Below are 13,188 nucleotides of genomic sequence, written 5' to 3' on the forward strand. Positions count from 1 at the left end.
GGGACAGTCAAGGCTCTAGCCACTCCCAGCACCGGTCACTTAGTGCTTCAAAGCTGTAAACGCCAGCCGCCAGCACCTCCTGAGACATGTGAACCACCTGTGGAGGATTTCCCTCCGAGGCTCAAGTGCCACCTCCGGAAGATTGTCCCATGTGCACCCATGTTCTGTCACGTGACCCCTTCCCCTTGTTCCCCAGCGCTATGACAGAGTCGCTGCCTCCTACATGGCTAACATTTAGGTACCTCCACCTCCCCTTTTTGCTCTTTCCGGTCCCTAAAACCTGCATAACCCATTCCCTGTATTAAATCCTCTCTATCTGAAATACCTAGTGTGATTTCTGTTTTCTTGACAAAACCTCCACTAATACGTCCCCATTTTATAGATGAGAAAACCGAGGCTCCTAGAAGTTTAGGTCTTACCTGGGTCAATGTAGCAAGAAATTCAGGAGTATTTGTCCAACAGCACAGAAGAGGAAAGGACAGATTTGTGTGGGAACCCACGACTGTGTGACCCGGAAGCATGCCAGCGCCAGCCAATGTGTGCTACAAGAGGAAGAGCACTGCTCATGCCGCTCCCAGCAAACCCAGCACAGGTCTAATCCACCCGCGCTGTGTTCTGACGCTTGAACGAATAATGAAAGAATGATCTTCTCTCATCTTTGAGCCTACCGAGGGCCTGGTCATGCAATAAGGTGCAATAGCTGACTGTTGGAAAAAAAAATAGGAGAATTATTGTTTTAGACCAGTCGTTCTCAATCCTGTCTGCAGGAAAATCTCATTAAGAACTTCAAAAACATGCCCAAGTCTCACCAGAGAGCAAACGACTCAGAATCAGGCATCAGTAGCTTTTATGAGTCTGCAGGTGATTCTAATATGCAATTAGGTTTGAGAATTACAGCTTCAGGCAAAGCTTCACTGGGGCCAGGTTTTCCTGAGACACCATGAGTCTCCCTGGGGAGGACCGCTGAAGTCAGATGTGGCTCCACCCACCCCATCCCAGGGAGCACCGTCACATCTGAAGTGACGCTCCCACTGTTCAGTTACTATAAAGAGTCCTTCCCAAGGTGGCAAATCACCTGCAGACAAAGTGATGTTTGCTGAGCACCTGCTGCACGCTGGTGCTGTGCGTTAGGCGCTATGCTGTTAAAATTCATCTCAACAGACACGGATGGTATTTGTCATTGAGAGACTGAATATACAAATGGTCAATGATCAGATGTATATGACAATAGAACTCTGACTCACAACTTCTGGGGCAATAGGCCCAGAAGCGTCGGGATTTGGTTTACGACTGCCAATTTCCTTATTTTTTGTGGTGGCCTCTAACTCAGGACAAACCAGAGAAAGCCAGCTATGCTCCTCCCAAACCAATAACGTAAGATGCTTCTAGATAGCCCACCTCCGGCTTCCCCATGCCGACCCCCTCCCAACGGGGCGCTCCTGAAGCCTGCCTCACTGCGGAGCTCTCTCCCTCCCTGGCCGGCCTTTGCGTCTCCGCCAAACGCGCGTGTGATGGATGGTGGCTGACTCCCTTGCGATGGCAGGCTCTGAACAAGAGGCTTCTGTCCATTCTTATCTGGGCACTCTTCATTTACTTCCACATTATATCTATAATATTTATTCGTCCCTTTTTTTATTTTACGGGTGAAATGGAAGCTCAAAGAAGGTAGGTGACTTGTCTGAGGACACACAACTGGAAAGAGCAGAGCCGGGTTTTAACCCTGGAGAAGCAGGTTAGCATTAGGAGCGCAGAGCAGAGCAAGGTTAAAAGCATCAGTTATGATGTAAGGAAGAGTGGCTAAAATCCTGATGAAGACCCTGTGGACCCTGCCTGGGTCCCTCCGTTCCCTCTGTGCCTCAGTTTGCCATATCTGTAATGGAGATAGCAACGCCTCTCAAGGAGTACAGTGTACTGGTTCCAGTAAGATCTGTGGAGTAAGACTTCAGGATTCAAACTCTGATTGAATTACTTGCTAGCAGAGTGTCCTTCGGAAAGCTGTTTAACTTGACTGGTCCTCAGGATTTTTACCCACAAAATGAAGATAATTACAATTCATTTATTAGAGAGTTGCGAAGAGAGTTAAAAGAGGTATGTGTTTTTGAAAGTACTTACGCGGCACTTCCTAAGTACGCATCAGGACCTGTGCTAAGTGCTTCACAGGCATTGCTTTGTTTAATTCTCGCAATAATGTCATGACTTAGACACTGTTATTGTCATCTCCAATTTGCAGATGAGGAAACTGAAGGAAAAGGCAATTCGGTAGCTTGCCCGAGGCCCTCCAGCTAGGAGAAGGCAGACTTGTGTCGGCACCCCGGTTGTCCGTGCACAGCTCTGGCTCCCAAGGAGTGAAGCAGGCAAAGCCTTTACCTCTGTGCTGACACGTGGGAGCTCAAGGGGAGGAGCGACGGACAGTGACTGGCGGGTGTGACTTCAGAACCGTCTGCAGTACTGACTAAGGACTTCCAGGAAGACGGTGCACCGTGAAATGCTCACTCACGGGCACAGAGACAGAGAGACCCTAGATGACTGATTTAAACAAAACTGTCCAAAAGTCCAGTAGGAATATGAATAAATTCCTGGGTGCAGTTCACAGGAGAAGAAGTCTAAATGATTTTAAATAAGTGTAAGTATGCTAACGTTCATCTAATATTTTCTTCAATTTATTTCTTTAAATTGGATGCTATTTTTCAGGTTGACAAAGCTCAAAAAATGTTCTCAATAGGTGTTGAGTGGGTCCCACCAACACCGGGAACAAAACAAGAAAGTCCCCTTATACCATTTTCACTCAGCATCGTGCAGAGGCCCATAAAAGGCACAAAGATTGGAAGAGAAGGAGAGCTCCCTTTGCTGAAGTTGCCATGATTGTGTACAAAGAAAATTGGAAGGAATCTATCCAAAAAACTACTGGACTAATATGAAAATTTAACAAAACCATAAAATACAAGTTGACTATTAAAAAATCAATTACACATCTATACTATCCCCCAAAATGGAAAATTAAATAAAATATTATTTGCAAAGGCATCAAAACATATAAAAATTTTTAGGAATAGATTAAATGAATGCTATACAAGAACTCTGTGCTAAAAAAAAATCACAGAACATCAAAGCATTGCCGAGTGAAATTAAACCAGACCCAAATAAATGGAGAGAGATATTACGCTCGCGGATTGAAAGACATCATTTGTTAGGAGGAAAGTTTCTCTACAGTGGCCTACAGATTTGATGCAAACGATCAGAATCTCATCAGCCTTTTTTTGTAGAAAATGACAAGCTGATTTGACAATCTGAGTATAAATGAAGGACCTAGTACAGGCAGAACAATCTTGAAAAAGAACAAATTTGGACAATCTCCACAACCTGCCATCAAAACTTATAAAAAGGCTACAGCAATCAAGAGAGCATGGTGTTGGAATAAGGATTCCTGCAGTGGAAGAGAGAATCCAGAAAAAGATTCACACTTACACAGGCAGTTGACTTTTCTTTTTAACTAAAATGTCTAAGCAATTCCATGGGGGAATGAAGCTTCTTTTTAACAAATATTATTATTTTATTATTTATTTATTTATTTATTTATTTATTTTTTATTTTTTATTATTGGAACAATTGAATAAGGATATGGGAAAAAAATGAACCTTGACCTCTGCCTCACACCATATACAAAAAATTAATTCAAGATGGATCATGGATAGAACTTTAGAAGCTAAAACTATAAAGCTTGTATGTTTTCTAAAAGAAAATATAAAATAATTTCAAAACTTTGGTAAAGAATTTCTTAGGAAGAAAAAGTGCCAACCATAAAAAAAATACATTGGAATTCATCAATATTTTAAAATTTTGCTCATCAGGTTATGCCATTAAAAATAGGCAAGTCATGGGCTGGGAGAAAATGTATCTCTGACAAAAGGATAGCATCCATAATATATAAAGAGCTCCTACAAATCAATACTAAAAGATAATTCAATACAAGTTGTCAAAAGACTTGAACAGACATTTTACAGAAGAAAACATATGCATGGCCAATAAGCACATAAAAAGGTGCTCGAGGTCATTAGTCATCAGGGAAATACACACTAAGATCCATTAAAATAATGAGATAAAACCTCACACCCAATAATCAAGTAATCAAAATATAAAAGACTGACAACTCCAGATATTAGTGAGCACGTGGAGCAACCAGAATTGCTGTTGGGAGCATGCATTGCTGTCGGGAGCATGACATAGCACAGCCACTTTGTGAAACAGTTTGGTTGTCTCTTATATAGTTAAACATACATCTTCCCTACAGTCCAGCACTTCTGTCCCTGAGCATGTATCCAAGAGAAATGAAAACACGCGTCCACCTAACAAACTCAGGAAGGTTATTGACACCTTTACTTAAAATAGCCAAAAAAAGAAAACAACCCAAATGTCTATCAAGAGGAGAATAAACAAATATTTATATATTCACACAATGGAAAACTATTCAGCAATGAAAATGGATGAACACTGATAATAGCATGTATGAATCTCACAGGCCTTACATCAATCAAGAGAAGGCAGACACAAGAGAGGACACACTCTACGATTCCATTTGTTTGAAATTCAAGGACAAAGTCTGTGGTGATAAAAATCAGAGCAGTGGTTGTTTCCTGGAGCAGGGGTCAAAACTGACTGGAAAAAGGCGTGGAAAAACCTTCTGAAGTGATAGAATTGTTCTCAATCTCGAGTGGAGTGTGGGTTACATGGATTCACGCATCTGTCAAAACCCATTGACCTGTACACTTAAGGTCTGTGCATATTGCTGTTTGTAAACTATGCATCGATTTTTTTTTAAGCCCGCACAATATTTGGCAATAGATCATTTGCGGGACGTGAGAAAATTCACGAGCACACATTCCTGGTGAGAGTATAAATGTGGTGCAATCTCTCTGGAGGGCAATTTTGACAATACCTATCAAAACCAGCCATACAGACACACACTTGACCTAGTCCTCTCACCGCTGAGTCATCCTACAGATACACTCACGCATGATGTAGAGACGGTAGTAGAAAGATATTCTTTGAAAAATTGTTCATGATAGCAAAAGACTGGAAATTACATAGCAATCCCTCCATAAAGGGCAGGTTAAATAAATGACAGTGCTACATTTTAGTCAAATGCAATGAGGCTGTTAAAATAATAAGGGGTTGCTATGCACTGATATGAAATGATATTCAAGATATATGATACATTGATACTCAGAAAAAGAGGTGGAGAACAGAGTTTATATTGTCCTTCCAACGGTGTAAAAATAAATGTGCACGTGTAATATATCTTGAAAGACATGAAAACCTGGACACAGCTGTCGCCTCTGGAAACAGGGACTGGTAGAGGAGAGACTGGAGGTCAGACCCTGGGAGAGGATTATTTTCACTGTATTACCTCTTTTAGCATCTGAGCTGTTTTTTGGTTTTTGTTTTTTACAATATAGGTATTACGTAAATCAATCATTTACAAAAACGGAGCAACACTTGTGGGGCCAATCCTTTTTTCCCAGCCCTTGACCCAGACCCCTTTCATTCCTCCGCCCCATAAACCCTGGGTCTGTCCTGGCTCCTCCTGTAATGGCTCCCCCATCATTTTTGTCTCCACGGTCTCCCCACTCAGATCTGACCTTGGCCTCACCTACTGCCTCAGCTTTGCGTTCCTACAAGACCACCAGTGCTGCATATCAAAAACTTTGCTACTCAAAACTGCCCTCCACCACTCTACATTTAAATTATTGCATTTTCTAGTCTTGTATTTATTCCTGGCTTTTCCCAAGCAAAACAGATCCACCCATAGCCAGGACCGTGTCTAGCCAACCAGATACATGCCCTAGAATGAGACCATGAAATATCCCTGTAATTTTCAGATGCCTTAAGACATACCCTCTTAGATTATAAATGACCCAAAGCTTCAGTCCAGCTTTTAAAACTAACTTCTTAACGAGCCTACACGGAGAGGTTGCCCCAAGTCTGCATTGGAGATAATTATGGCTCTCCTGATGAAAATGAGGGTGGGCGCATGAGAACTGCTGTGCAGTATTAATGAAGGTGTCCTAGGGGCTTTGTACCCCCTGCAGGGACAGACTCTCTGCTCACAGCTTTCTCTCTGAACCTGCAGTTTGTAGTCTGCTGTACAGAGATTTGTGAGAAGAATCAAAGAGCCTGGTCTGAAGCCTGAGTCTGCCATTCGTTTTCTGTGTGGCCTTGAGCATGTCATGTCCCCTCTCTGGGCCCCTGGGCCCTTCTCCGTTGCACTAGGTAATCTCTAAGGCCCTTGCTGTGTTCAGCTGGAGAATTACGAGCATCTGCAATCATCATTATTTGTTAAAATATATTTCACAATAAAAGAGGAGAATTAAGCAGCCAGGATTTTTTTTTTTTTTTTACTTTAAAAATGCGTTAAAAGGGGCTGGCCCAGCAGCATACGGGTTAAGTTTGCACTCTCCGCTTCAGCAGCCTGGGGTTCACGGATTTGGATCCTGGGCACAGACCTGGCACCACTCATCAAGCCATGCTGTGGTGGCATCCCACATACAAAATAGAGGAAGATTGGAACAGATGTCAGTTCAGTGACAATCTTCCTCAAGCAAAAAGATGTTAGCTCAGGGCCAATCTTCCTCACAAAACAAAAAAGAGAGTTGGAAAAGAAGAAATATCACATTTCTTTTCATCCTTGTCATTCCAGCAGCATTAGCACCGCCTGGGAGCGTGTTAGAAATGCAGTATCTCAGGCCTCATCCAAGATTTAGTGAATCACAATCTGAATTTTAACAGGATTCCGAGGTAATTTGTTTACTCTGATCCCCTCAAGGAACATAAAAATGCCCTAGGCTCTTATGTAAGAGTGACACCTTTGGAAAAGTTCTCTGTCTTCAGTCCACTCTGGCGGCAAAGTAGGTCTCAAAGTATCAGATGCTGACAGAGGTCAGGCAAGCAACAGAAACTAAGAAAGGAGCCTGGGTGTGGTACAATAGGGAGGAGTGGGGACTGTGGTTAAGTGGCAAGTGCTTGTTTCATCTTAAGCGGCCCAGCCACAACTCAGCATCAGTCAACTGTTGCCATACGGGGAATGTAGGGTCTATGTTGCCACATCTTGTGACTTTTTTTGAAGTTAACTTGCGTATTCAGATTTCTATGTGAAATCTCTTAATGATAAAAGCATGAAATCTCTTAATAATGAAAGCATCATCAGGTCAAACATACATTTTTTTGCTGGGAAAGATTGGCCCTGAGCTAACATCTGTTGCCAATCTTCCTTTTTTTTTTTTTCTCCCCAAAGCCCCAGTACAAGGCTGTGTATTCTAGTTGTAAGTCCTTCTAGCTCTTCTATGCGAGCCGCCACAGCAAGGCTGCTGAGAAGCAAGTGCGGTGGTTCCACGCCCAAGAACCAAACCTGGGCCACCAAAGCAGAGCGCACCAAGCTTAAACCACTAGGCCATCAGGGCTGGCTCAGACATAACACATTTTAAAGTCAGATGTAGTATCGATTTTAAAAGTCTTGAAGCAAGAATAAGCCTGATGAGTTCACAACATAAAAGGATGATAAGGTGGCTGGAGTAGGATAAGTAACAGGGAAAGCAGAACAAGCCTAGAGGGGAAAGGTAGGGACACCAGCATCCAAGAGGAGGAGGTGGAAGGACACGGCGTTTGTCATCTCTCCTGCCGTTTCCATCCCTGTGACCTTAAATAAGCTATTTGATGCTTGTGTACCTCTGTTTACTCATCTGTAAAATGGAGTTAATAATGGGATGCCCCTCAGAGGGCGATACAAAGAGGCAGGGCTCGGTACAATAAGGCCCTTAGGATAACAGCTAGACCCAAGTAAGCACTCACTAAGGGCTTATTGTGATGGGTGCTATTTGCTTTCTTCTCTCACTGGCAGTGCAAGTGTCATGAGCCCCTGCTGGGTGCCAGGCCCCACACCAGCCTGTTTACATGGACTTACTAGCTCTCCCCTCCAAAGTTCCCAAACAAGGAACGAGCGCATGAGGATCTGCAGCATTTCTTTCTGCAAGGCCTCTCCCCTCTAAGTGTCTCACCCGCCCTGACCCGGCCCTGGCCACGCTGTTTGTACTTTGTCTTGTAGAATCTGCTCAGCATTCAAGACCCTCCACAGGCTACCCTCTTTCAAAGCGAGGGCATTTATTCATTCAACAAACACATGTCTGGCATTAACAGTGTGTTAGGCACTGAGCTAGATCTTAGGGATATAGTTTTACACAAGATCTCTGACCCTGTGGAGATTTTTTCTAGTGGAGGGGATGGAAAATAACACATAAGTAAACAAGACAACGTCAGAAAGCAGCAAATTCCACCAAGGTGATGAGATCGAAACAGGGGTGCCCACTTCAGACGGGGCGTTCCTGCTACACTGCCGGGTACAATGTTTGGAATTAATTTTGCTTTGACCAAAGTTTGAAGCCCTAAGTGCTTTAGCCGTGAGTTCATTCGTTCATTCAATCATTCATTCCACAAGTACCTATTGAGGCCAAAGACTTGCCAGGCCCTCCACTAAGCAAGGAGGAAGCAGCCAGGAGAAGACACGGTCCTGCCTTCAGGGGACTTCCCAGTCCGGTTAGACAACTAAACTCTGAATGAATCTTTTTTTAAAAAAACAAAGTTTTAAGTATAGAGGTTATTTCATTTTACACAAAGCAAACTTGCCTGTAGGTTATTCTTCTGGGAGAAATTCAATTAACCTTAGATTTCTCAACTTCTTGACTCTCCAAGGCCACCTGGTTCAACTAACAGTAGTTCCATCTAGTGAAGACAAGGCGGGGTTGCAGACAAAAATCCCCTGAGAGAGGAACTCCTCTTATCTAGAGGTGCTGCTGTAAAATTTTAATGCCTGAGTTTTTGTTTGTATAAGGATGAATATGGCTCAAAGTTGTATTTCCTTAACTGGTCCTGGCTAATGAAAATGCACAGAGATTGAGTTAATAAAGACAATTTGTGCCAGGGGATGTCCCCTCTCACTTATAATAGCAACCACATCATCAGCCACCTTACAGGGTTTACTTCTAGAAGCTCATTTAATCATCATGGCCACTCTGTGATGGGTGTATCATCATCCCATTTTATCCACAGACATAGTAATAACTTGCCTGTGTTCATAGCTAGCAAACGATAGAAACAGGATTTCAACCCATACAGTTTGGTTTCTAAAGTCCGTAGTCTTAACTACTGTGCTGCAGATAAGAAAATTTTGCAGTGGTTAGAATTAAAAAAAAGATTTTCCGCCACGAAATTGACATAATACACCCAATGATCCCTCCCTGAAAACGTCAATGCCAGATTCATGCTACCAGTGAAGAACTATCGCAACGACTCCACATTTCTGTCATACATAAGTTAATGTTATCGATCTGGATATACGCCAAGTGAATTTTAAAGGATAAATATGAAATACCCAGGCTTCAGGCATGAGGAGCCATATGGGCAAATGCAATGAGACAAAAGGGATCCCGACACATTCACGTACCTGCGGGTTCTTCAGTGTGGCTAGGATGTAGGGTGTGAGGTAGGGGACGGCAGGGAATGAGGCCACAGAGAGAGAGGCAGAGGCAGGAGCCAGGCTTTAGGAGCAGACTTTGAGCAGGCATTGAGCCTGGACCTGCTCAGAGGGAGGGAGCAGGTGACATCTGGGAAACTGACTTTGGATCCAGCCATCCTTGAGGGAAGTATCCAAGGTCGGGTTGGGGTCATTATCCATTACTGGCCCCTGGCAGGCAGATATGCACATAACCAGCATCTCCACTTCTCTTGGGAGGGAATAAAAATAAAGCAAAACTGCAAAAGGGACCTTCTCAAGGACCTGTTGGGGCAGTGGTGTGCCTTCATGGAAGCTGATGTCAAGTCACGGGACTTGAAGGTCGGGAAAGTTGGCCCCTCTACCTAAGAGCAAGGCTACCTCCTGCTCTGGTTATCCATCTGCGTGTAGAAAATCTTGTCTTTGCCTAGACTAAAGGAGCACTCATCTGTACCTTTATCTATTGGCATTTTTCTGTGAGTCATCCTATTGTAACAACCACGCACATCTTAAGGACCTTGGATATTAACATTTGTGCTACAGAGAGTACTTCAAAGGTGGGCTTTAAAGAGAAAAGTTATGGTCGGATTTTACAGAGAGATCACTGTGATGACAGTGTGGAGACTGGCTTAAAGAAGGTGAGAATAGAGGTGCGAGTAAGAAAGCAATCCAAGAGAGAAATCACGAAGACCTGAACTAAGACGGTGATGGTGTGGGGGGTGGAGAGGAGCAGAGTGACTCAATAAGTGTTTAGGCTGTAGAATTTTCCAGACCCAATGATCAACTGCTTGTGAAGGGAGATAGAGAAATAGATTTTAATGACTCCTAGGTGTCAGGATCAGGTCCCTGATGGTGCCATAAGGAGATGAGGAGTGATAAATAAATGACAAGAAATAGGATATATTGGAGTACCTGAGGAAGCCATTTGGCGTAGAACTAACTCAGCCTGAGCTTGTTTCTCCAAAAGGGCCTGCTGTGGCCCCTGAGCATGCATTGTACATCTGCTTTAAGTATTTACTATGTCCCAAAGATAAGAACAATGCCCTTAAAGATAAGGATGGAACTTCCCCCACATTGGCATTGTCTTAAGGATAAGCATCTCTCCCTAAACTAAGGATTGATTGCTGACCTGTTGTGCTCACCTTGTGACCACTCACCTCAAGACCACAGGCCTTCTGTGTTCACTGAATTGCTGTGCAGGCAAACCAATCTCACGGCAATTGTAAAAGGGACATTCCTGTCATATGTGATGTATGCTCTCTGTTCCAAGATGGTATACGACCACTCTGTACACCCCACTGCTTTGGTGCCACTCCTTCCTTGAGGGAGGAAGGCCCTGGGCTAGTCCTCAGATCTGGCTCATCATAAACTCATCCTAATTTTGATTTATAGCTTGATTATGGATTATTTGTGTCAACAGAAGTAAAAGAGAAGAATCTAGTTTGGAGAGAAGGCATATGAGATGTTCAACAGGCGGTGGAAGAGAAGGATCTGGAGCTCAAAAAGGATTGGGCTTGAAATGGAAGTTAGGAAGCCCTTATTATAGAGATGGAAATAATGGATTAACTCACCCAGGGATAAGAGAGAATGAAATGCTTGGAACACAATATCCAAAAAGTGGCTGAATGGGGCTGGCCTGGTGGCACAGCGGTTAAGTGCGCATGTTTTGCTTCTGCAGCCCAGGGTTTGCCGGTTTGGATCCCAGGTTCGGACATGGCACTGCTTGGCAAAGCCATGCTGTGGTAGGTGTCCCACATATAAAGTAGGGGAAGATGGGCACGGATGTTAGCTCAGGGCCAGTCTTCCTCAGCAAAAAAAAGGAGGATTGGCAGCAGTTCGCTCAGGGCTAATCTTCAAACAAACAAACAAAAAAGAGCTCTTTGGGGCCAGCCCAGTGGCGCGGCGGTTAAATTCGCACATTCCGCTTCTCAGCGGCCCAGGGTTCACCGGTTCGGATCCTGGGTGCAGACGTGGCACAACTTGGCGAACCACGCTGTGGCAGGCATCCCACATATAAAGTAGAGGAAGATGGGCACGGATGTTAGCTCAGGGCCTGTCTTCCTCAGCAAAAAGAGGAGGATTGGCAGCAGATGTTAGCTCAGGGCTAATCTTCCTCAAGAAAAAAAAAATGGACAAAAAGTGGCTGAAAGAAGGGAAGCTCATAGAAGAGAATGAGTAGAAACAAATGCAGAGAAGCAACACAGGTCAGTATCATGGGGGTCAGAGAAGTCATTGCAAGAAGGAAGACCTGGTCAGTGCAATCAATGCCCCAGGAGTCAAGCCAGAGGAGTAGAAGTGTCAGCTGGGTTTGGAGAGAGAGGGTTACTGATGAAATTTTGAATCAATTTCAGTGAATTGATGGAACGAAGCTGGATGGCAATGGATGGAGGAGTCAGTCAGGAGACGGGAAATGGAGACAGTATCTTGGGCTAATTTTAAACAGACCTTGTGTGGCAGGAAGGTAAGCGATAAGACAATAGCAGTGATTTTCAACCCTAGCTGATTACAGATCACCTGGGGAAGTTTCTCCATCTGGATTCCCGGGCTCACCACCACCATAGATGGTGTTAATTGCTCTGTGATGGGGCCCAGCAACTGGCTTTAAAGTCGCCTGCTGTTTGCTTTTGAGACCCTCTGAGCAGGAGGAGTATGTGGCATCCAGGCAGTGTTGTTCTAAAACTGTTATTCCAAAGTGGAGAGATCCTTGAGCATGATGAAATGATGCAAACAGTAAAGAGGCAGAGAGCAATATGTATGAGAAAAAAACAGCAGTCACCAGCGTCAAACCCGCAAGTGGGCAGGAGGAGCTGGTCTCGGAGACACAGGTGGATTCACCCTGCAAGCTTTCTTCTGAAATGAGAAGGAGGGAGGAGGAAGAGAGTGTGGGTTTCGGGTGGGGAAGAAAAGGAAAGGAGGGAATTTTTCCTGCTGACTAATTTTCTTTGTAAAGCAGAAGGATGGTTAGTTTGCTAACAGGGAGAGGAAAATGGTGCCGGGGAGCTTGATAGGAAGAAAGGCGGTGGACCCACAGGAGGAAGCATCCGCCAGCTGAGATTGGAGGCCAGGAGTTTGTATGTAAGCTCCTGCAGAGGACAAACTCCAGGAGGGCAGGGCCCTTCTCTGTGTTGGCCACTGCTGTGCCACCAGGGTTTAATGTGGTGCAATTGGTAAATATTGAGATGAATGAGTGTGTTGTGGCGCCAATCTGCGACATTTTATTTCCTTGGTACCACTGGAGAGGCCAGGGATAACGGCCTTGAGGCGATTCAGTAAATCTGGGGTGTAGGGTTCAAGGATAACCTGGCAAGGCATGAAAGATGGGTCCTGATCACAGAGCGTCAGACGGGCCATGCAGGACACAGGGGGTTTTATCTTGAAGGTGAAAGGTAGGGAAACAGGAAAGAGACAAAGTCGGATGTGAATTCCCAAAAGTCCACCCTGGGCTTTGAGGAGACTATCTGGGGGGTGTGAGAGGCTATTACAAATCACCCCAGTGAGAGGTAATCCAGGAATCAGATAATCCTGGGAGACTCCAATTAGAGCAGAGGGTCAGTTTCAAGAAGGCAAATGCTCAGTCATTCTAAGGGACAGCTTTATAATAGTAAGAACTGCCGGAATAGGGGCCTAGCTGCTTTGAGGAGCAATGAGCG

This window comes from Equus quagga, chromosome 7 (genome assembly GCF_021613505.1).
Source record: "Equus quagga isolate Etosha38 chromosome 7, UCLA_HA_Equagga_1.0, whole genome shotgun sequence".
NCBI lineage: Eukaryota > Metazoa > Chordata > Mammalia > Perissodactyla > Equidae > Equus > Equus quagga.